Source organism: Ambystoma mexicanum, chromosome 1p (genome assembly GCF_040938575.1).
Source record: "Ambystoma mexicanum isolate Mex_15411 chromosome 1p, UKY_AmexF1_1, whole genome shotgun sequence".
Classification (NCBI taxonomy): Eukaryota; Metazoa; Chordata; class Amphibia; order Caudata; family Ambystomatidae; genus Ambystoma; species Ambystoma mexicanum.
Genome location: NC_090921.1, coordinates 150,204,710 through 150,230,726, shown reverse-complemented (window position 1 = coordinate 150,230,726; position 26,017 = coordinate 150,204,710).

Genomic DNA, 26,017 nt, shown 5'->3' with positions numbered 1-26,017 from the left:
TTGTGGGCTGCCTGCAGGGGCCGTGGAGGGTGTACAGGGAACACCTGTGAGGACCCACCCAGCCTAATTGCGTGTGTAACTTCCCACGCACCCCGGTAATACACATACCCAGCCAAATCGCGTGTGATAATTCCCGCGCACCCCTGTAATACACGTACCCAGCCAAATCGCGTGTAAAACTTCCCGTGTACCCCTGTAATACATGTACCCAGCCAAATCGCGTGTGATAATTCCCGCGTACCCCTGTAATACACGTGCCCTGGCTAATCGTGTGTAAAACTTCACGCGTACCCCTGTAATACACGTACCCTGGCCAATCGCGTGTTAAACTTCCCGCGTACCCCTATAATACACGTACCCTGGCTAATCGCGGGTAAAACTTCCCGCGTACCCCTGATATAAACGTTACCCGCTTTGCGTTCCTTGTTTGGCAGCCCTGTAAACTGGTCCAGGGTTAGCGCAGCCCTTTGCGATGATTTAACGATTTTGATGGCTTTTCCTTGCGCGAGGGCGTTCTTGGGGGCGTTACTGGAGCTGCTGCAGGGTCGCTGCGATACTCTGCGCCACGGCTGGTTTGGGAGCCTAAAATCCATGAATACGCTGTGCGCGGAAATCGGTTTTAGCGCACATGCCTGGCGCAGACAATCGCACGCGGACACTGCGCCAGCCGCTTGCGACACTTTTCTGCGAAATTCTATGAATTACCCTGTCAGTTGGTTCACTGTAGAAGAGGCTATCTTCCCAGTACAACCAATGCTTCCCTGGCTCTTGCCCGTCCAGCTGGGAAGCTGTCTGTTGGCGAAGGCCTTTAAGAGTAGTACACTCCCTTTGACCTCTGCTGAAGTCTGCACTAACGGGCTCACCTTCTGCCAGTAAAGACTGCAGCTCGGGATGGTCTGCAGGATCCAGATCTCCAACAGGGCAAAGGCCTTTCTCCCAGCTCTGATTCCTCAGCAGCTGATTCAACCACTCCTGGTTGTTCCTCTGCTTCAGCAGGTGGAGGAATCACAGAGGTGACTTTGGACAGTCCTCTCGGGGATGTACTTTTAGGTAGCACAGGAGTGCAGGCTGGCTTTTTCTTTGAGGTTTTAGGTTTCCCCTTTTCCTCTTTTTTCTTTGTAATGGCAGTCAGTAAGTCCTGTGGACTGGGGGTTATAGTTTTCTCTATAATTTCCCCTACAGAGCCCCTTAAGGTACTCTCCCTGGCCTTCCTTGTCTGCTCCGGTTTCCTTTTGCTTGGGAGGCTTGGGAGTGCTTAATATAACGGCAAGAGTTTTTAAGTCATTCCCCAGCAGGACTCTCCCAAGTACTTCACTCTGCACACTAACAGGTATCTTAACAGTAATGTCATTGCTCTGGATGAGAGCTGGTAACTGTGGAAGCATTTGGACAGGGCCTCCAGCAAGCTTAGGGAGGTATTTGGGTGCCTTAGCAACATCCTCTACCTTGAAAAATGATGTATCCACTACAGTAATGCTGGCCCCAGTGTCTCTGATGGCAGGGGTCTCCTGACCATTCACAAGTACACTGTCTTTGTAATACTCTTTAGTATTGTCTGGGATGGAATTGTAGACATCTAAGTTCCGTTATTCCCACAGACCCAGGGACACTAAAGAAACACTGGCTGAGACTTTCATGGGTTCCTCAGCCAGTAGGTGAAAGTTTCAACTTGCCATTGGTACTTCTTCCTCTGGGGAGAAGAATGCTAAGGAGACAGTGTGGATCCCTGAAGGTTTACCCTTACATCTGGGATCCCCTTTCACATGGTCAGTTGACCCACAAGCAAAACACTTTGCAAAGCTTTTGATGAATGGGGGTTTGGTCTGACCTTCCTCTGGTTTAGCACCAGAGGTTTCACTAGCCTGATTCGGTTTCCCAGGGGGCTTACCATTCTTATGTCTGTGGCCCTCATTTGGATTGGAGGTATTGGAATTCTCTTTGTTATCTTTCTTGTGGTGCTTTCCCTCATCCTTTTTCTCAGTAGCCCCAGAATCCTTGTGAGTAGCCCTGTTGGCAACCCACAAGTCAGCAGCATTTGCTAACTTCTTTGGATAAATTTTGTTTGAGTCAGCCAAGTGCTGTCTCAGCTCAGGAGAGCAGGCATCATAGATAGATTCCAACATAAATAGATTTCTCATACCTCCATAAGTATTAACTCTGTAACCCTTAACCCAATCACCTAAGTCTTTCCAAACATTCATACACCCAGGTAGCCCAAGGGGTTCCATCATGCTTTTTGAGGGTTCTAAACCTCTTAATATACTGGTAAGGAGTTTTCCCAACCTAGCTATCTAAGCTAGTCTCACATTTTCATACACCATTTTGTCTATTTCCCCCACCTCCATTACAGCATCAGTTGCAACCTGGGGTAGCCTAGACAAAAGCCAAGAAATCAGCTGATTACCTGTAATTTCCTGAATCCCATAGTTATACTGAAAAGCAGCCAACCAATCCAAAATATCAAGCTAAACCTCATACATACTTACTGCATCTTTGGGCATGCAAGACCTCTTAGGACTGGAAGACCTACAAGACTCTGGGAGAGAACCAGTCTCAAGAGACAATGTCTTCATTTCAAGAGCATGTTGTAATTCCATTTCCCTTAGTTTAGGTTCTTGATGTTTACTTTCAGTTTGTGCTTGGAGCCTTTTGAATTCTAAAGAGAGACAAACTCTGGACTCAGTACTGGACCTGGTAGGGTCCCTGTGGCTAACGGTTGAGGCCTAACAGCAGGTTAGGAAGTGGGAGCAAAATGGGACTTCAGTAACTTTCAAAAGGGGTAGAAAGGCAAAGGTTATAATAATCAAACACAATTACTTTCATAGGCAGGGCAAAGGGTTTCAGTTCACTACAAGAGGCAGTTTAATTCAATAGGCCTGGGCCAAAGTCAATGGATCAGTGTCTTGGATAGGATAGCACAGTTCTGGTAGTAAATGGTTAAGTCTTTGCCAATGTTCTTAGAAGTAGTTTGCACGAAAAAGAGTTATATGTTGATTTAGGAGCGAACAAGACTCCAAAGTTGGGAAGGTTTCACAAACTTTCACAGCGGCAAAAAGGATTTCTCCACTGCGTTTGCACAGTACCTTTGAATGAAGAAAAGCTGTAGCTGAGGCAGTTGTTCCTGGCAGTTCCAGTAGATCTCGCTGTTCCTGGGCCTCAGTCGTGGGGACAAGTGGGAGGACGTTGGGAGGCTCCTACACTGCACGGGGACGGACCCACCTGCTTGGCAAAACGTCAGTTTAAGGTGTGAGTGCCTTAAAGTTTACAATCTGGTATCCTTCTCACTGGCTATCTGGTTTTCAACAGCACTCTGACCAGTATGGAGATGGTTTCCAGGTGGCTTGTGAGTTGGTTGTTCCCACCAGGTCAAAGGAAGAGGGCGTCCTTGAAGGGCTTCTCTTTTGAGGGAGTTTCAGGCAATTCGGACCTGCAGCAGGGCTTCACCGGGCAAACCAACGGTCCAGGAGTTGCAGCAGTCGTCTTCCTTCAGCTCGTCTTCGGTTCTTTCGTTCCAGTGGTCGACTCTGCCTACCAAGTCACAGAGACCTGCTTTTAAACAGTTTTCTCCCATTCATTCTAGCCTAGCTGTCACTCACTCAGCAGGGTGGCTGTCCTTGCCGGACAGTCAGCCAGCCAATCACACCAGAGTGCATTCAGGTCTCCTAGGAGACTAAGCACAGGAAGTTTCGGGCACCTCCCTCACGTCCTGTCCACCCCAGACACTCAGGCGCCAGAGGGGGGGGGTATCAGTATGGAAGCCCTCCAAAGGCAAACGAACAAAGGGACCAAACCTGGTTTGGCGCGCAGAGACAAAAGGACTAGAAGGACCTTTCCAAAAAGAAATGGCGAAAAAAGTCGATCAGAGCCTGTTTTTATAGAGGGGGCTCAGATGCCATCTTGAAAAACATGGCTCCGGTGGATTTCAGCTACCTGAGCGCTTAAACGGGTCGCGGTCGGGGAAATCATGCTAATACCACTGCCACCAACCATTTTGAGGAAAGGGTATCTTTTGAAGGCTATGTGAGTTTTCTAGGCATAGGGAACAATAGGTATTCCCTCCTGCACTCTGCTGTAAGTCAGTGGGGGCTGGGTCTAGCAATTTAAAAAGACTAGCAAAGTCAATTTAACTTTACATTCACTGGAAGACAGAAGTCAGTCCCAGAGAAGGTATTTAAACCTTGTGAAGTCGAAAAGACATCCCTGTGCCACTGCACTGAGGGTGCTGTGTGACACACAAGAAAAAGATGATGCCTATGGGGTTGTCTAAAACTCCATATCCAAAGAACACAAAAGTAAAACACACATAAAAATACATGAAAGAGTGGGAAAAAAGGCTCACACTCTTTCCAGGTAAAAATGTAATTCCTAGAAATCCAACAAAGTTGATGGGGGTCTCAAAAGGTAAGGGAAATTAGCACATTTGTGAGAATTCTCCCTAACAGGTGGTAGGGTGGGTGGTTGGTGAAAGAGAGTGGGGGTTGGGTGGGTGGGGTTAGAGAGTCGGGGTACAGTCGGTGGGGGTTGAGACTGGAAGTAGGGTGACTGGGTGGGGGTAAATAGTGTGGAGGTAGGGTGGGTTGGTGGGGTTGAGAGAATGGATGTAGGGTGAATGGGTAGTGGTAGAGAGAAAGGAGGTTGGTTGGGTGGGTATAGTGAGAGTGGTGGTAGGGTGAGTGGGTGGTGAAAGAGAGTGGGGGTTGGGTGGGTGGGGTTAGAGAGTCGGGGTACAGTCGGTGGGGGTTGAGACTGGAAGTAGGGTGACTGGGTGGGGGTAAATAGTGTGGAGGTAGTGTGAGTTGGTGGGGTAAGAGAGAAGGGAGTTAGTGTGGGTGGGAGGGAGGGGGTAGAGAGAGGGGAGGTAGGGTGGGTGGGTGGGGGTTGAGAGAATGGAGGTAGGGTGACTGGGTAGTGGTAGAGAGAATGGAGGTAGGGTGGGTGGGGAAGAGATAGTGGAGGTAGGGTGGGTGAGGGTAGAGAGTGTGGGGGTAGGATGGATGGGTTAAAGACAGGGTGGTAGGGTAGGTGTGTGTAGAGAGAGTGGGGGTAGGGTGGGTGTTTGGGGTAGAGAGAGTGGGGTAGAGAGAGTGCAAGTAGGGTGGGTGGTGTTAGTGAGAGTGGCAGTAGGGTGAGTGGGTGGAGTAGAGAGAGTGGAGCTAGTGTGGGTGGGAGTGGAGTGAGTATAGGAAGGGTGGGTGGGACGGACTAGAGCGAGTGTAGGAAGGGTTGGTGGGTAGGGGTACAGAGCGTTGTGTTAGGGTGGTATTAGAGAGAGTGACGATAGGGTGGATGGGGTAGAGAGAGTGCTGGGTAGGGTGAGTGGGGGTAGTGTGGGTGGGGAAGAGAGAGTGTGGGTAGGGCTGAGGTAGCAAGAGTGGGGGTTGGGTGGGGGTAGAGAGAGTGAAGGTAGGGTGAGTGGGCGGGGGTGAGAGTGTGGAGAAGGTGAGCAGGTGGGCGTAGAGAGATTGGGGATTGGGTGGGGGTAGAGAGAGTCGCGGTAGTGGGAGGCACTAGAGAGAGTGGAGGCACGGTGGGTGGGGGTTTGTAGAGAGTGGAGGTAGGGTGAGTGGAGGTAGGGTGAGTGGAGGGAGTGGGTGTTGGGTGGATGAGGGTAGAGAGAGTGGCGGTAGGGTGGGTGGAGGTAGAGAAGGAGGTGGTACCTTGAGAGGGTGAGGGTAGGGTGGGTAAGTGTGCTTACAGAGAGCGGGGGTGGTATGGTAGTTGGTTAAGGGCAAAAAACATGAAGAACAAAGCAGCCTCAGGAGGACTTGTCAAAAGTGGCCCAAAATAGCCCAAACAACCCCAACCAGCACACGTAATGGGGATGGGGTGGGTGGCAGGGCGTAGGTACAGAGAGTAGGAGGTGGGTGGGTGAGGTTTGAGGGAGTAGAGGTAAAGCGAGTGCACGTTTAGTTGGTGGGTGTGGAAAACCAGCATCAAGAGGAAAAAAACAGATCTGCCATCAAAAGTAGCTCACTTGGCCCTGAAAAATATTTCTAAATAGCCCAACATTAAATCACTGCACAGCTGGTGAATGGAAAGCCCAGCACTCGACTTGCTTCTTACAAAGCAGCTGATTGGATCAAATATTGTTAGGGAACTTCTCATTGGGTAGTAGAGTGGAGGAGTTTGGAAAAAGAGATTTGAGTGATTTGGGGGTTTCATGCCATTGCCCATTGCTATGCCAACTAGATATTCTCAGTTCAGAACCCCCATTCCCTCTCTCTCTATTCTCTAACAATGGTTTTGACAATTTTGTGGCAAGGGTGCCACAAACATTTGCCAAAACCAATGAAGAGTGCTAACAGCCCCTTTCTCTGTCAAGTCACATCTCACTGGGAAGAGGTCATTGCATTCGAAAGCCTCTGCACTCCGCAGTAAGTGCCAACACCTCATAAACTTGTTTTTTAAACTCCTCATTTCTGACTGCTGTGTGATGAGGCTCCTTATTGACACAATGCATGTGTGCTTGCACATTTTATTCTCAAGATGCTTGGGTGAAAAAATTACTTCTGCGGTGTGAAGGCAATGTGGCAGTATAAGGAGATGCATGGTTGTCTCGTGCGAGGTGAGACATTTTCAAGCATAAGGGTAGTAACATTATTTGCTTTCTGAATTAGGATTGTTTAAAATAAATGTCAGAAACAAGGAAAGGAGGCATTTAAAAATAATCCTGATGAGAAGTATTAAAGGAATGGTGTGGTCAGAAATATTATTGTCCCTATGGTTGGGCCATGTGTTTTTAACCATACGTTGATCGATCGTACAATCATTTCCTATGATCCATACCAGAGTTTTTGTCTTTTGAACACAAGCGAAATCAGGCAGCAGGGCGCGGCCATCATGTGATAATCTTATCAGTTGACGGATCGCCCTGTGTGACCTGCCTTTGCGGCACTAAATCAAATCCCCCGCCCCCTGAGTCTGACATCACTAGACGTGTACCGCCCATTTCACAACGCCAAAGCACGTCTCGTGTCAACATTCTCTGCGCTTCAGCTAAGGACGTATCGCCATGGAAATGACAGGACGCCTCTTTCCTCAATAAGTATAAACAGACCGTTTCTCAACACACAACAGCAGATTTTCTATTCCATTCCTCTCACCGTGCTCTGGTCAGCTACCTTTGTTGCTTGTAGCCCGTGCGAACAGATACCAGTACCATCGCTATAAATAATTTTCGTTTGTTTACCACACAATGGCAACAATAATGCCCTACCAGTACGAGCCTGCGTATTCCGAGGAGGAATTACTGGAAAGAGGAAGATGCGGAAACGATGGGGCTTCGGATGACAGTTGGGAGGACGATTCAACAGATCAAGAGCCTGAGCCTAGTCGCATGGACGGCGTCTCCACCTGGTGTACCTGTAATCGGTGCGCGTTAATGCCAACCGAGTTGGAGAACTGCTGCTGCAGAGAAAACTCTGGATGTTTGTCCTACATATCGCAAGGCGAGCCTCGGCCACAATGCGTTACCGAGCTGCCAGACTTCAGGGCAGCCTGCCTCACATGGTCCGTGTTGAGGATTTTGATGGTGCTTATGCACGAACTTCGCACAACAATTCGCCCTCGTAATCCAAGTAAGGATTAAGTATACTCTGGTTGTGATGTCAGTTAGGCCACTACTATTTCATGGTTGTCTTCTATATTGTCGTAACTTCAATATATCATTGTCATATCAATTTAGTCTTGCAATTCTCTAGTAATAGTCGTATTGAAGTCGTTCAATATTGTGCAGTGTCTAGGTAGCATTTGTCCTGGCAAAAATGCCACTGAATACAAGAATTGTCATTGACAACTAAGGTTTAATACACTTATCTTGGTCATTTAAAAACAGTTTGTATCTTTCTCTTTCACAGGTAGTACAGGCTGGTGGCCTATCATTCTTTTACATGGTGGCTTCATGGGTGGTTTGGACACCGCGTTTGACGAGTAATACCCGCCTGTGTTGTTGGTGCCATTAGAGAAACTTTCTCCAGTGACGGCGGTCAGTACAGGGGATTTTCCCTCACTGTGCTGCAACCAGACCTTTACAATGTGTAGTAGTTTTGTGCCATCAAAATAAGACACAAAATAATACACAACATATTTTTTTATCAATGGTTGTTTCAGTTTTTCAGTGAATCAAGTGTGTCTCCATTCAGCAGTGTTCTGGTGCCTTGTCTGCACGCCCCAGGCCCATCGATCCCCCCTCCATTATCAAAGGCAGTTGGCACCAGTGGATGTGCGCTGCCAAGCGGTTCTGTCAGGGGCACGAACGGCCAAGGTGCCAAACACCATGTACACTTCAAAGGTATCTTACGCACAGGGGTCATTGTTCACATGCCTTCCTCAGACCCCGTGTCTCCAGGCAGGCTCCCCTTGAAGCAGGCCGCGCCCCTGCAATCCACATAATTGTGTCTCCATTCAGCAGTGTTCTGGTGCCTTGTCTGCACGCCCCAGGCCCATCCATCCCCCCTCCATTATCAAAAGCAGTTGGGACCAATGGATGTGCGCTGCCAAGGGGTGCTGTCAGGGGTGCGAACGGCCAAGGTGCCAAACACCATGTACACTTCAAAGGTATCTTACACGCAGGGGTCATTGTTCACATGCCCTCCTCAGACCCCGTGTCTCCAGGCAGGCTCCCCTTGAAACAGGCCGCGCCCCTGCAATCCACATAAGTGTGTCTCCATTCAGCAGTGTTCCGGTGCCCTGTCTGCACGCCCCAGGACCATCCACCCCCCCCTCCATTATCAAAGGCAGTTGGCACCAGTGGATGTGCGCTGCCAAGGGGTGCTGTCAGGGGCGTGAACAGGTAAGGTGCCAAACACCATGTACACTTCAAAGCTATCTTTCGCGCAGGGGTCATTGTTCACATGCCCTCCGCAGACCCCGTGTCTCCAGATAGGCTCCCCTTGAAGCAGGCCGCTCCCCTGCAATCCACATAATACCACGACATATACACGTCATTCATTCACATACACACCCCTTTTTGTAATTCTTTATAAACCACCTGATATTTATCATGAGAACATCTTTGAGCACTGCAAGTCAACTCGTGAACGTGTTACCTGAGAACCCCGGTGACCGATGCTAATCTGCTCGTCGTCGTGTTATCTGTGAACTTCTGTGACCACTGCGAGTCAACTCCTCAGTGTGCTACCTGTGAACATCTCGATTGTTCTCCTGCCACTAACTACTCTGCTTGCTGAATCTAACTGTTGGTCAAGGTAAGGGCATGTATACTAATCATATCTCCTTCATCTGTAAATTTCGATCTATTTCAAACTTACGTACTCAGTAGTGCTATGTTCATTCGTCTCATTGCTATTGACTTGAGTTTCATTTGTTATGTTATCGATATATCAATTTTCATCAGTGTCAATTGGCATCGAATTGTATCCTTCGCGGACCGTGGGCCTCATTACAAGGTTGGCGGTAAGGCAAAAACGATGCCGGTATGGTATTACCGGCATCGTTTACTGCTCTGGTGTATTCTGACCCAGCAACCTGGTATTAGCGGCACCCTAAATAATGGCGCCGTTAATAGCGGCATGGGCGCGTACACGCACCCCTTCGGGGAGCAAATACCGGCATGCCGGTAATAGGGGGACATCCCAACCCACGCGGACATGCAAATACCCGCATCGCGAAGCCGGTAATCACGGGCTGCACGATGCCTGCCATACAGACCTCACGGACCACCCGCAAACAACAATCAGGAAACAAGCCAACTGCCACAGGTGCACACAATCCCCACAGGTGGAGGCAATGGAGGCTGGGCCAGTATAAAATTAGCACACCCACACACCACACCCCTTCCAACAACAAAATACCACTACTAGCCTTTGCAATCATGGCGCTGGAGGACATGCCAATACTGCTACAACTACAGCAACAACACCAACTACAACAACAACTACAGCAGCAACAACAGGCAGCACAGAGGAGACGCAGGAGGAGAAGGAGGGTGAGACAGGCCCAGCAAATACCACCAGCGCAGCCAGCAGTGCCTCGTAGGCAGCCACCAATCCCTTGCACCAGACCCAGCCCATTCAACCTAACCCCTGAGCATATACACACTCTGTACCGGTTGGACCGGGACACCATCACCACCATAGTGGACATGATACACAACAACATAGGCAGCCTCATAGAAATAAGCACTGCCATCCCCCCGCTACTAAAGGTGGTGTCCGTGCTCCACTTCCTGGCCACAGGCACCTATCAACACACAGTGGGGCAGCTGCATGGCATTTCCCAACTACTTTTTTCACGCATGTTGAACCAGGTGCTGGATGCCCTCCTGAAGCACGCAAGCACCCACATATCCCTACCATGGACTGGCCAGGAGATAGCCGACACCAAAGTAGGCTTCCATGCACTGGCAGGCATGGCCAATTGTGTTGGTGCCCTGGACTGCACCCATGTTGAATTGGTAGTCCCCCATGCCATAGAGGCAGTGTACCGCAATCGCAAGCAATACCACTCCATCAATGTGCAGATGGCATGTGACTCCAGCAAGATCATCACACATTGCTGTGCCCGATATCCCGGATCAACACATGATGCCATGGTACTGCGCAACTCCACCTTACCGCGTCACATGGAGCTACATGCTGGACCATGTGCCTGGCTGCTTGGAGAGTTGCACAACTGGGCCATGGCAGTGCTCTAGGGTACTGATGTGTAGGAATGCATACTCCACCTGGTTGAGAAAGGGGTGGGGATATGCATACCCCACCTGGGTGGCAATTGTCGGTGATTGGAGAATGCATGCAGAGCTAAACACTCCACACCTGAACCTCACAAACGGAACATGACACATCACTGGCACAAATTAAACAAATAATGCATATCGATGACAAGTAAGAGGCACAACCAGGCCACCATGGTGATGGCAAGCAATGCATGACTGTACAGGATGGCAACTGGGCCAATGTGGCTAGTGTGACCATGCACAGAACTAACTGCTTGAATGGGAGGCTAAACATTGTCGTACTACCACAGTACATCCGCCTCAGCATGCATGATTACACCCTGCATCATCCATTGAACGCCATCCAGACGACCACACCTCATAATCGTTTAGAATGCATCTAGGTGACAATTTTGCATACGTACAGGGACATGTGCATGTCAACACCAAATTGCTGCCGCCATGACTGTGCTTCCTGAAGGTGCCAGCTCAGAGTGACACACACCTATTTGTATTTGCTTGCAGGTGACAGAGGATATCCGTTGAGGCCGTGGCAACCTACCCCTGTGTGGAACCTGCAGAACAGCCATGAAGAGGAGTACATTCGTGTGCACACCCGCACCCGTGTTGTGATAGAGCAGACCTTTGGCCTGTTGAAGGCGCGTTTCCGCCGCCTAAGCAGGTCTGGCGTGGCACTCCTATATAGGCCTGAGAAGGTGGCAAAGATCACCATGGACTGTGTCATGCTGCACAACATGTGCGTCCGGAGAAATGTACCACTGCCACCTGACATTGACATGCATGCCCCCGGTGAGGATGATGAGGATTGAGACGGAGGTGAAGTAGCCCCCCTGCTAGTACATGATGCATGGGATGACCATGCAGTACGCCAAGCACAGATTCACGAATACTCCTGACCCACAGGGACTATGAAAGACATGTGTCAGTCAGACACTGGGCCAATGTGGACATGCACACAGGGAATGTTGGGAGTTGGGCACTGAACACCGTAACATATTAAATGGATGCACACGAAAATAACAATGTCCAGCCATAGATTTTTCTTATCACAACGTGTGTATTATTTACAAAAGCAAAAATGTGCCCACTCCCCCCTCCCTAACCCCCCAACAAACTCCCAGATCCCCCCAAAAAACTCCAAAACCCCCCCAACCAACACCAATACCCCAATAGACTCCACAAGATGCACCCCTTCACCCCCAACCTTGTGTCCCACTCCCATTGTCCACCCACACTACTTCCGGGACTTCTTCATTTCAGTGTGCCTTGCACTCCTACGTGTCTGGCACACTGGGCTGGTGGGGACAGATGAAGCTGGTGTGGAGGTAGTAGGTGAGTCGCTGGCAGGTTCCACACCTCCTGCAAGCCGTGGCCGCTGCATATGGAGCAGCATTGAAGTCAGCACCTGTGTCACCGCCCCCAGGCAGTCCCTCATGAGCCGAACCGATGCATTAACAGCGGCTGTGTTGGCTGTGATGGCCGCTGTGGTCCCCGCAATTGCTGTGGCAATACCCCGCCTGGTTTCCTCCCCGTCCGCTATGTACTGGCAGAGTAGGTCTAACATGGCCTCCTGTCGGGCCTCCACCGTCGACAATCGTGTCTCCAGGGTTTTGGAGGGCACTGCAGTGGTGGGTTGTGCAGTCACGTGGACGGCATTTTCGGGACTCTACTCATCAGAGGTGGGTAGGTCACAGTCACGGAGGCAGGGATCAGTTTCACTGCAGGTGGGTGACTGTAGGTGTTGGGGCGAGGAGGCGGGTACGGGGCTCGGGGTGGTCGGGCATGTCACCTCGGTGTCTCCCTCAGGCTCCACACTGGCATTAAGTTCTTCCCCAGTGGAGGCGGGTGCTTCCAGGGACTCCCCTTCGACAGGTGTTGGTCTGGCCTGCTGGGTCAGTAGTGTGTCAGGTTCACTGGCAGCAGGTGTTGCTGGCTGTGTCCCAGCTCGCACAGGCACACTGGCAGTGGCCTGCTTGCCTCCAGCGGAGGTGGTGGTGGTGGTGGTAGCCCTCTTCTTAGGGTGTGAGGTGGATGCCCTCATGGTGTTCTCCTGGGTTGCTTCTTCCTCATCGATGCCTGGGGGGTAGAAGAGATGCAGGGCATCAGTGATGGTGTGACATGGCAGAGGCATACGATGGTGCTGTTCATTATTAATTTGATCATGCATTCATGTCTTACAGGTGTGTCACGCAGGGTATTCAGAGGGGGCATGTTAGCATTCACTGCATGACAGGTGGCATGCCGTTGATATGGGGTTTGTGTGTTGGGTTACATGGGAGCGGTCCTGGTATGTTGCCCGTGTGTAGGTTATGGGATTGGCACTCAGCATGCATTTCTGTATGGCAGGGTTTGGGCCACAATCTTGACTTGGATATGTTGATGTGGGTGTAGGGACATGCATTGCCTTGCCTAGTCTCACATCCACGTCACTAGTGCTAAGTCATGTTTTCCCCTACAGGGATGTGCAGGGTCACTCACATCTTTCTGTGGTTGATGCCGCACCCATCTCCATCTCTCCGAATCCCTCTATTGACTCAGGATCAATAAAAGTGCTGCCAGTCTCCTCCCAGGGCATCAGCTTAGCAGGTGAATGTGGACCCCCACCTGTCTCCATGGCCGCCCTCCTTTTGCTCGATAGGATGTTTTGCACCCTCAAGCGGGGGTTGGGCCACCTCTTGCGGCAGTCATGAGCGGTGCGTGGGGTGGTCCCCACGGCCGACACCTTCCAGGCAACCTCCTGCCAGATTTCCTTTCTCCTCATCTGGGCTTCTCACTTCATATCGTTGCTTTTCATTATGGCTGCATGCGCAGCCAGAGTGTCAGCAAGCATATTGAGCTCAGCATCTGAAAAACGCTTCTTCCGCTGCCGGGTGGTCGTCTTCCTGGTGGCCTTGGACATCCTCAGGGTTTTCCAACACAGCACGACACGAAAAGACTGGTGGTTAGGGAGGATGGCAATGGATTGTGTTTTTAAAGATGGCCGCCGGCCCATTTCCCGTTCTTGCGCGATGATGTAATTTCCGGGTCCGGTTTTGCGAACCCGGTATTAGCATGGTGGTATTACCGGGCCGGTATTTAGGGGTTGCTCTGAGGTAGTGCCGGTATCGGCAGGTCCCGTGATACTTCTATCGGGGGGTTCGAGGGCCTTTAGCAGCATGCCGGTATTACCATTAGAGGCATGGGGTTTCGCGCGCGCTCGCGCACTTGTAATCACCCGCTATTAGCGGGTTCATATGAGCACGGACCCGCTCTTACCGGAATGCCGGTAATGAAACCGTTTTTACCAGGCTACTCGTAATGAGGCCCCTTGTCTATAATATAAGCATGTTTCCTTTTCATGCACGATAGTACATTCAAGGGACGAGTAACATGTTCTGATTTTCGTCACATCAATGAATTGTTTATGAAGGTTGTCTATAATACAGCCGCCCACTCTGCACTGGTTTTACTGTGGTGACCAAAACAAAGCTTGCATTGAAAAATGTATGGTCTAATTCCTTCTTTCTCACATTTTTTGCAAAGTAAATTTTGAATAATGTTGACCTTTCTTTTGCAGAATTTACAACAATGCCTGCATGTTCGATTTTCGGTTGCCCTTCGAAGACCCATGACAAATCTGAAGGCACGTATTCCCTAAGACTGTAGATAAAATTAGAGAATGGGTCAGACATTGCGGATATGCACTGGCAGAGCTTGAAAGTAGAGTCAAAAAAGTCTTGGAGGACAAGAGGGGTGATCGATGCTGCATCTGCAGCCTGCACTTTACCCCGAATATGTACGACACATCCTTGTACACAAAGAAGAATGGACAGAGAATGACTCGAAAATTGCTCCCTAACGCTATTCCGACTTTTTTCGTTCACATGCCGCCACAGGTGAGTCACGGTTCCGGATTTAGCTTAAGGCCTTGCAGTAGTGTGCAGGTAACCAAATGGATTGATTGGTATTTTAGGTGTAAATGTCACTTATAATACTTTCGATATTTATATGATTGTATAGCTTTTTAAATATTGACCATTTTGCTAAACATCAGTCCTTGTTTTTAGAACCCTCATAGAAAATTGATGTATGGACACAGATAACTATGCTATATTGTGCATTTACATAAGCATAATTTTCTCGTATTCAGTCTCCTTACATGCCGATTTTTAATATTAGCATTTCTAAATCAAATAATACTTTCCCTTTACAACTCCATGACTATCCACCGAATATGAAACAACAAGATTCACCATCCATGTCTTGGCTGGAGTCATCAACCACTTCGAGCGCGTATCAGGTAATCTTTCTTAGCTATTCAGTTCCAGACTTCTTTTATACATGGAATTTGAGATAATGTGATCATATTTAAGTATCGTGTAATTCTTTTACACAATGTTTCATTCGTGGTTTGCTATTGATATGTACCTTTGTCCGCGTCCCAATGTGTGTGTTCAATTTCCAATATTTTCATCCTTATTAATGCAAGTACTGTGTTTCAGGGAGATGCTGGGGCGTCCTCTACAATTACAACATCCCTTGTAGTTGATCCTGAGCCAGAGGTATGCTTAGTGACAGTTCCATGAAATGAGATAATCTGATCATATTTACATATCGTGTAATTCTTTTACACAATGGTTCATTTGTGGTTTGCTATTTATATGTACCTTTGTCGTCTTTCCAAAGTGTGTGTTCAATTTCCAATTTTTTCATCCTTATTAATGCAAGTACTGTGTTTCAGAGAGATGCTGGAGCGTCCTCTACAATTACAACATCCCTTGTAGTTGATCCAGATGTATGGGTACTGACAGTTCCATCGAATGAGATAATCTGATCATATTTACATATTGTGTAATTCTTTTACACAATGTTTCATTCGTGGTTTGCTATTGATATGTACCTTTGTCCGCGTCCCAATGTGTGTTCAATTTCCAATATTTTCATCCTTATTAATGCAAATACTGTGTTTCAGGGAGATGCTGGAGCGTTCTCTACAATTACAACATCCCCTGATCCTGAGCCAGAGGTAAGGGTACTGACAGTTCCATCGAATGAGATAATTGTCATGATGCATACCCCCGGGCATCCAGACCACGTCCATCAGCCCCGGGAGCAGGCATCATGTCACCTTGAGAAAACCCAGCAACCCCTGCTAGGGGCTGTCTGGGTTCAGTCCTGGCGCCTGTGGCGCCAGGCTCATATGGGACATCAGTCCTGGCGCCATAGACGCCAGGCTCATAGGTGCACACTTACCTGAAGCAGACCATGCTGCAAGAAGATCCAAGCCCATGTGAGGCCTTGAAGGAACTACTTTACCTTAGGGACTATTTTGTTACTCAGGTGTGGTCGGGGAGGAATACCTACCTGGGACTACTTTGGAGGCTATTTAAACCACGTCCGAAGAGCAGCACACGCTTCGCGTTATTCTGCTTCCAGCAGCGTAACGCTCACCGTGCCAGCAGCAGCATCCAACCTTCTGCCACGCCCGCCTCGAACCTGGAGCACCTAGAAAGAAGGAAAGAAGCAAAGGTTAGAACAAGAGTATTACTTGATTTCTTACCTGATTCTGGATTCATCGCATCTTCAAACCAGAGGAAGACTTTGTTTTAAACGCGCCGCATCGCCAGCAGCAGTGCCGCGCCAAACTCATCGTTCCACGCAGCATCTCTTCAATCCAGCGCAGTCTCCATCTTTACATAGCCAAATTCCGGCACCCAAGGGGGACAAGAAACAACAAGGTGGGCAGAGAGAACAAACAGAGACAATCTCTTTAGCCACCATATGCTTACCTGATTTTACCGCTGGAGGTATAATTCATCAACACGCCACATCTTCTTATGCCGCACCTGTGAGATAAGGAGAAAGCAGCAAGTTTAACCCTTGGCATTATTTACCGGACAGTGTTGGGTAACACAGACTTTTACCAGAGCGCTTTCAGCTGTCAATCTTCTTATTGGGTCAAAGCTGCAATATAAAAGAGGAATTGGACAGGACTGAATTCCGGACATTTTGAACTCTTACGAACTATATAGTTACGGCTCTTCGCCAGGATCTTTTGGAGTCAGGATTCGTCTACAATTCTTCCAATACCTTCAAGCCAGTGAAGTAACTGGTCATCAACGTGCCCCTGCGTGCTTTGCAGGATGGAGGGCTCATCCTTCAAGAATATAAGGTGAGATTGCTGAGAGGGCGCTTCAGAGGTGATTAGTGGGGAGGACAGTGGGGGTGCTATCACTTGATTCCACAAGTGGCTAAATCCATCTCTCCACATGTAGGAGAATATTTCTACGGGTCAAGCAGACAAGATTAGGAGGGCAGATCCAGTCAGTCATTGCTGCACTACGCATCATGTGGGTGGAGGCCGCAGCAGTCCGGGTCCGACCGACGCCCCTGTGGGAGCCAGGTGAGCGTAACAATAATCTGATCATAGTTACATATCATGTAATTCTTTTACACAATGGTTCATTTGTGGTTTGCTGTTTATATGTACTTTTGTCGTCTTTCCAAAGTGTGTGTTCAATTTCCAATATTTTCATCCTTATTAATGCAAGTACTGTGTTTCAGGGAGATGCTCGAGCTTCCTCTACAATTACAACATCCCTTGTAGTTGATCCTGAGCCAGAGGTATGGGTACTGACAGTTCCATCTAATGGGATATCTGATCATATTTACATATCGTGTAATTCTTTTACACAATGTTTCATTCGTGGTTTAATATTTATATGTACCTTTGTCATCGTCCCAAAGTGTGTGTTCAGTTTCCAATATTTTCATCCATACTAACGCAAGTACTGTGTTTCACGGAGTTGCTGGAGCATCCTCTATAATTACATAATCCATTGTAGTCGATCCGGAGCCAGAGTTATGCGTACTGACAGTACCCTCTAATGAAAGAAAGTCAGTCTAATTTTATTTGTAATACATATTACTTATTTTAAATGGATACTCTTTTCTAGGGATGTATACAAGATCCATATATTGAACTGGAGGCACGTGGATCTGAGTCGGTAAACCAGCTTGCTGTTGGTAATGTTAGAGCAAAGAAGGTTTCAATGAAAAGAAAGAAAAATAAGGTTATTTATAAACCGTTTCTATTTTTAGCAATTGTTTTGTGCTGAGGTCTTCATTATATGCTTTTTTAAAATGTAAATTGTAAGATACTGTATGTTGGATTTACATTGAACATCCTTTTCCCGATCTGTCCTGTAGTTGCCCGATGGAGTACAGACTATGCACACACCGACAGTGACACAAATGAGAGATGCTGCTTGCCAAACTGTTTTCACCATGGAGGAACTATTAATTGAGGCATGGCGTGTTCATACTCGAGATGCCTTTGTCCAATGGCCAGAAAATTAATTTAATGTGACCGGCGAACCCAGCAAAGTGTTTTTGGACCATTTCTACAATGCGACTGCTCCACCAGATGAAGATGAAACTGAATGTATAGAAGATACTTTTACATTAGTCGCAGAGCACTTGACACAATCGACACCCGTCAAAAAAATGCCACCCAAAAAGCAGTTGACATTGATGTTTCCTCCTATTCACGGTCAAGTAACAGATGTTGAAATGACAGAGACTGAGGCATCAACACAATTGACCGACGAACTAGACAAAGATCTCAACTATAGTATGTCCAGTTTGGCTGATATATCCACAACGGTTCAGTCTGAAACAACATTAATGCAGGATGACAGTCTAATAAAGGAGGCCAAATACATAGTATTCAACAGCAGCTTGATGGAGATTATAAAGATGCTGAAATGTGTGCATTCAGTGAGAGGGGAACTATGTGGGAAGCCATTGGTGAATGTGACTCGTCTAACACAAGGCAGTAACCTCAAAATACATGACACCTGTGAAATGTTACATAAAACATTTTCATGGTCCGCTCAACCGATGCTGGGGAAACTGCCAGCTGACAATCTACTGTGTGCAGCAGCTTTCCTTTTCAGTGGCTCTAGTTTCAGGAAGTTATCCAGTTTCTGTCAGTTTGTGGGACGCCATTTCATTTCTAAAACGCAGTACTACAAATATCAACGTGATTATCTATTCCCTGCCATTAGTGAAGCTTGGAAAATTGAACAATTGTCTATTCAAAGTACATTCTCCGACAAACGGCTCAGGCTAGCCGGCGATGGACAGTGTTACAGCCCCAAATTTTCTGCTAAGTACTGCACATACCACTTTCAGGACATGGAAAGTAAAAATATTGTGAGTTCGGTGGTCGTGCAGGTGTCCGAATGTAAATCCTCAGTGGCCATGGAGAAACTTGGTTTAATAAAATCACTGGAAGATCTACAATCGAGGGGAGTGCAAATCGACCTCATAGCTACGGACAGGCACATTTCAATAGCCAAGACAATGAGAGAGCAGTTTCCAAATATTAAACATCAATTTGATGTATGGCATGTTGCCAAATCAATCAATAAACAAATCTCGGCTGCAGGGAAAAAAAAGGTTTGGAAAGTATTTCACAGTGGTCCCAGTCTTTCAGCAACCATCTTTGATGGAGCTCCAAAACATGTGATGGGTCTGTGGAAATTCTACTGGAAAAATGGCGGTCACTAATTAACCACTGTTCCAACGTTCACCACTGGACAGAAAACCAACATTTCCACCAATGTGAACATGGCCCTTTGTCCCTGGAGCAGGCATGGAAGAAGTGGTTGATTCCATCTTCACCTCCACACAAAGCACTTGAGAAGATTGTGTTTGATAAAACTCTATCAAGAGCTCTGAAGGGACTCACAGAATTCTGTCACACAGGAGATTTGGAGGTGTTCCACAATATGTGCCTAAAGTACAGGCCAAAGAGATCGCATTTCGGCATCGGAGGGATGAAATATGGGACATTACTAGCGGTATTAGCGCATAACGAGAATGTAGGCCGTGAACAATCTAGGACTGCAGGAAACTTAGGGATGCTCCGCTACACTATGGGCTTTACGGAAAGAAAGAAAAAATGGGTGGTCAAGCCAGTATATGAGGAAATGGAATTCGATTTTGTTAAATATCTTATTATTAATGTCTTAGAGATGCATACTCATGGAATTGTGCGTGATTTTGTTCATAGCACACATACATTGCCACAAAACATTGCCGGCGTGCCATGTCCACCCAAAGCAGAGCTCGTTGAACAGTTCAAATCCCGGTGAACAGTTCAAATCCCGGTACAAATGATTACCATCTGTTTTTATTTTTGCTAAAAATGTTTTTATGAAGTGTTCAAATAAAGTATGCAATTTCTCTTTTGACATCTATCCTCTTTGTCCTTTTTTTTTCTTTCAAATAGTAAAACGTTTACGATTGCCATACAATATAACACTGTGCTTTCACATTTCACAGTTTCGTCGAGCTACTGTGGGACCTTCATTTATCGTGGTAGGGCCCGATGGATAACAGTGTGTAAGAATCTTTGGGTTTTGGCAGTTGCCTTGCCATACAGTTCCCCAAACAGCTGAATAACTGCTCATCACACAAAAGGGATGAGACCTAGGCTATATAAGATACTAGGCACGCAAGAAGTACTGACTGTGAAAACATGCCATGGGGTAGGAGGCCGTGAGATAAGCAGAGGTGGGGCTATTACTAGACACACTTTGACTCCGTTTGTATTTCCTCGACTACAATTTTGGAGTAGGGCGCATTCTGTCATTGGCAAGTTTCCCCTACCCCTCATCAGTGCCATGAACAGCGAGCAGTGACAGTCCCCAATTTTTTCCTCCAGGGCCCGTGCTTCACAATTCCAGCTCCATGGATGCGTTGACACGAGATGTTGCAAACTAAGAATGTATGTTCATTGTGAGTGAAGGTCACAGCTTTGAATTTTTGCTTGGGAGCTGGGGAGGCACACGTGCCGCGCACACAGTGTAAGGTTCTATTATGTTTTGACCTTGAGAGACAGGGACCATTCCCAAAGGGATTGAATTGAAGGAGGGGTGTAATAACGTAAGATATGATAAGGTTGTCCATTCCAAAACTGGACTTAGTTACATGTAAGTTCAGTTTATGAAAAATCGTTGACACGAACGGAGTCTGCATTATGCTCTGCATTACGCCTAGAGAATGGAAATGCCGAATATAATGTAAGTTTCTCTTTAGACGATTTTATACCAGAACTAGTCCAAATATCAATAGCTGACCGTTATTGCTGGGTTACATAGTACTTGTTCGTTCTATGTGGCATATTGCAAAGAAGCGCAAGTACAACCTTTGTGTGCTGGTCTTTCTACCGGGCACGTGGGCAGTCCAGCGTCGACACGCTTGTAGACCACCACCCGTTTCCCCCTGGTTCAACGCTAATAAATCATTACATTGTGCACCTCGAATTGTTGCCTCAGTTTACGCATTACGTTTAGAGCTGAACATACTCCATTGCACTATGCTCAGAAGCAAATAGCGGAGTACTTTCCACGTTGTATTCTCTCGGTTCACATTGTGTCACATCTGTACTAATAAGTAAAATGATTAATTGTAATAAAGATCGGCTACTGAGACACATTTCTATTTTTATGTTTTGCAAACAGATACATCCTGCCATTCTGCGATTGTCATCCATTCCAGACCCCAACCGATGGTTTCTTCAACCGCCAGCTGCAGCTACATGTCAATCACTGGATTTATTTGACTCGTTTGTGGGACTATCGGCAAGGGCCGATATTCCCTTACACTGTACCAGCGATTAGGAGCAACATAACAACCTTTACGGTGGTCTAGTGCCAAGTTGATGCACCAGCCTTGCAATTCACTGTGCGACAAAAGTGCTTCATTTACCTAAAACGAACACCCTGTGTACCCAAAAGGAACAGAGCGTGACTCACGATAAACATTTGCGGATCGAGAGCAAAGAAAAAAAGTTCCATTTTGATTGAATATGTCAATCGCCGAACGTTCTCGAAGCATTTAATGTGAAATAAATGTACTTTACCAATTGTACAGTCTTGCTGTTTCCTTTTAAAGTACAGTTTCATATTCCGAATTGTGACGCGCTGTGTTGTGAGACAATGTGTGTTGTTTTCTGGGTTCTGCGTCAAGTCGCGTAGGTGACGACTGGGCGCGTTTGGCTACGCTGCCCAGTAATGTCACGGAGAGAGGCAGAGAATATCAATGATTTGGTGATGTCAGGCTCAGGGGCGGGGGATATGATTTAGCGCCGCAAAGGCAGTCTACCCTGCGCGATGCGGCAACTGATAAGATTATCACAAGATGGCCGTGCCCTGCTGCCTGATTTCGCTTGTGTACAAAAGACGAACACTACGGTAAGGTGCATAGGAAATGTTTGTGCGATCGATCAACGTATGGTTAAAAACACATGGCCGAACCATAGGGACAATAATATTTCTGACCGCACCATTCCTTTAAATCCGCATCCACGAATGCAATAAAACAAGCAGTTATGAATTTCCACAGCAAATAAACATAGGAGCCAGAAATGTAGGTCAGCCTTCTTTCATCTGAACTGCCAGGTGAGCGGTAACCCTGCCTCTAGGTTTGCATGGTGGGCTGCAACCCACAACAGGAGTAAAAAGGGGACAGGTGAAATGTCTGTCCTTACGTCCTGAAACAAATGGGCATAGAAAGGGGATATTACAAGAAGGGGTACCACTTTACACAGAGAGTGCCACCACCGGGGGCTCCAGTTAGACGCTGTCAGGTGTATTAGGCGCTGTCCAATTTCAACTCCCGAATCACTGCAAACATTGTAGTAACTGCTGAAAATGTTGAGGGGGGCATTGCATCTGAAGGAAAGGGGCCCCTACCAAATGAGGGGGACAAAATGGTGGGCAACAAAAGTTGGGGGGGACAAACACCCTTGTCCCCCCCAAAACAATTACGCCCATGATGCCCAAGTGACAGGGAGCAATAGTGGAGAATGTTGACATCCACCTGTGCCAATCCTTTTCAAACTGCTATGTTTCTTAAAAATACTGCTCATCGGAGGGTGGAGTGCAGCTCCAGAACATTTTCAATTCTATAGCATGGCAATACATTATTTGAGAGGACAATGAGAGGAGCAGTAGGCATCGTCTTTCTTTTTAAACTCTAATTTATTCTTTTAGTAGAATTATATGACTTCCTTACCCCCCGATTTTCTAAGTAACTTTTGGATTCTAAAATGATAGGGTTTTTTTCTGATAATTATGTTTATACCCTGCAATTAAGAAGTTGATGTAAATGTAAATGGTTGTTTTGTTTCTTTCTTTGTTTTTGTGTAACTAAGTAAGAATTAACCAATAAACAATAAAAAAAATAAAAACATTAAACAAATTATTTGAGATCATCTGATATGTGTGAGTGGAAGTCTATTCAATAAAGTTCTTTTAAAACATTTGGCCGCCAGAAGTATTATTTGCAGCATTTCAATGTGAATTTGGGAATTTGAAGGTGTTGCTTTTAACCCCACGTGTTTTTTTTTAATCAATTACTGTAGCATTGTAAAGCTCTGTTGTAAAAAGGTATAATATCAATTTCTAGAGAGACTTTGCAATATTTCCCGCTGCTTGCCGGTATGTTTTAATTAAAACAAGGTGAGAGCAAACTAAAAAAGGAAATTCTTTGTGGCAGGCCATTTGCAAGGTTATCAAACTCGAAACCCCTTTATACTAGCCCATAGAGATTCAATTTAACAGAAAATGGGGGTCCTGGGGTTTCACAGCAGTGTCTGCGTAGGGCGAAGGAGGAGTTGGGGCTCGGGCTCTGTGTAGGGAGTCTGAAATTCGCAGAGGGTTCTAGGACCAGAGCTTTTTTCAGGTGAAGACATCGAGACTCCAGGGCCAGGGTGCCCCACTCCACCCCCATTGCCCATCCACGTACCTTGGCAAACACAAACATTTAGACACATAAACAATTAGACTTGTAAGCAAGAAATGTACTAAGACTTGGTTTGGGTGTAAAACAGGCCGCAACCAGTCCCTTATTGTTAAAAATTGGAGGGTCAAATTAATATCAGGGGAAATAACCTTTTTAGAAGAAGTGTGCCACTGCTCCCCCCGGCTGCCTCCCCGTCCTGCAGCACCACCACCCCACGCCCTCCCGTTTAAAAAGAAATCTATTTGTCAACCCCCGTCCCCTGCCTCCCGTTTCTGATTGTTTCAGGTTTCGCCGCTGCTTCACCGCCTCTCGCTTTTCCAGTATGGAGCCCTCCCTTCCATTACAAATGGCGGCCATCTTAGGAAAGGATTTGCAGTCATTGACCGGGACACATGCAGCGTCCTGTTCAATGAATGAAAATCCTTTTTTTTAACACCCCGGGTTACTGCTTTGGTAACTCTGGATGCTAATGGCGTTAGCAACCCATTCCAAGGGATGGATGGGAGGGAGGGGTAACGTCCTGGTGCCATCGTTATAGGCCTGAGCAAACTCGGACTACCGGGCCGTTACCCCCGTTCCTGCCCTCGGCACGGGGTGCTAATGCCATATTATAAATTGGTTCAGTTTGCTCAACAGGTCCATTCCTTGATGTAATAAATGCTTACCAACCTGTTCTGTATGGCTGAACAGACCCCCCCATTGCAGATGGCACAGTAAGGGCTTGACTAACACTAGATAATAGCGTTGCTTGACATCTCGGTTCCGGTAGCTCAACATGCAACCGTGGTAGTTGGCTAAATAAGACATTACTAACTGCAGAGAAGTTGGTGCCACCGACTGCCTCAATTTTTACTGCCCCAGTTGCCATTAAACCATTCTCAGCTGGGCGGCTCCCCCACCAACTACCTTGACCTTCCTCACTACGCTCGTCTAAACATTCGGAGTCAAGCAATATATACAACCATCTATGATATGATATGATGAGTGTACACAAGTGTTTCTATGCGCGACAAGACAAGGTAGGGAGACATAGAGAGGACGAAACAAACAATCTCACTAGGCCTTGTGTCATTCAGATATTGCAAGTGCAGGGGGGAGAGGGAGAGGAAAAGTGCCAGGAGGAGGGAAAGGGGAACATATACACACGCACACCTCAGGCACACAGCTATAAGAACTTCCTTAGCCCGCTGACTCTACCCCAAAATGGCAATCTTATTGAAGCCGTCTTCAAAAAAGGCCCTTGGGGGGGAGGGGATCTTGCACTTTTAAACCTTGTTTAGCCCCTTAAAGCTTGCATTCATCTCAGCTGGAACCAGTATGCCTTCAAATGTGTCCTTGCCGGAGGAGAAAACCCTTCACCTCAAAAACCCTATGTGGAATGTGGAAAGCAGGTAAGGGGGGAATTGCACCAGTGCCCCCTAGTTGGCAACCAGCTTCCCCGAGGAGACGGTTGCGATAATTGGGTGTTAATCGAGGAATTCCCTGCAGGGATTTCACCAAGGGGAAACAAATAGTGCCCATAGCAGCCCGAACTCCAGCACCCTACTTTCTTAATTGCTTCCTCCCCCAGGCCTGCTGCATGTGCCATGCAGCTGGCCCAGTGTGTTCCTTAATTGTCCTGGTTTGCCTTGTGCCTAGAGATGGCCTGGCAAACAGAGATTTGCAGTTAGGTGGGTAGGTCTGAGAATAGAGCTCACCTTATAGGCAAAGGCTCCCAGTGTTACGCTATTGATTTTTTCAACATGTCCATCTGTATTTATCCATATTTATAGTTGTCCAGTTTTTTGTTTGTTTGTTTATTTGTAGGGCGCACCGAAGCCGTAGGTAACTGGGCGCATCCAAAACAAGGATACTTACAACTTCGGTTACATAGTATAACAGGTTACATAGAGACAGAAGGTAGCCGAGATTATTCCGTAAGGTTGCAACGGACATATACAGTAGGTGGCATAAATCAGGTGAGTAAACGAAAAGCAAGTGAAGTACAGTACAGTATTCAAAAAGCGCATGTCAGGTACAGTATTCAAAAAGCACATGTCAGGTGAGTAAGAGAGTAGCAGATATGAGTATAGTAGAGATATGGGGGCCGATTCATGGAACAAACGTGCGCTGAAAATCCCAGCGCAAGCAGGCACAAGGAGGCACAAGGAGGCGCAAGCGGGAGAAAGCAAGCGCACGCGCCTGCGTGCGATTCAAGGAAGGCACTGCGCTACTTTCCCACTGGTTGTGCGCCAAATCCGTGCATGGCGCACGCTGGCGCACACGTCTCCAAACAGCGTGCGCTAAGCGCACAGCGAAAGCGCACATAGCGCAGCGCCCACAACAAAAGTGGGCGGAACAGTGGGCGTAACACGCAGAATGGGGAATAACGCGTGAAAAAGAAGGTGTAACTTGGGAAGTACTGCAGGGAACTACACGGAACGCCCACACGCACGCGAACAACCCGTATTCATGAATTCAAATACAGGAAACCCGCGCACGGCAAAAGACGCGCAGAGGCATCAACGCGTCCGCCACACGAAGGCA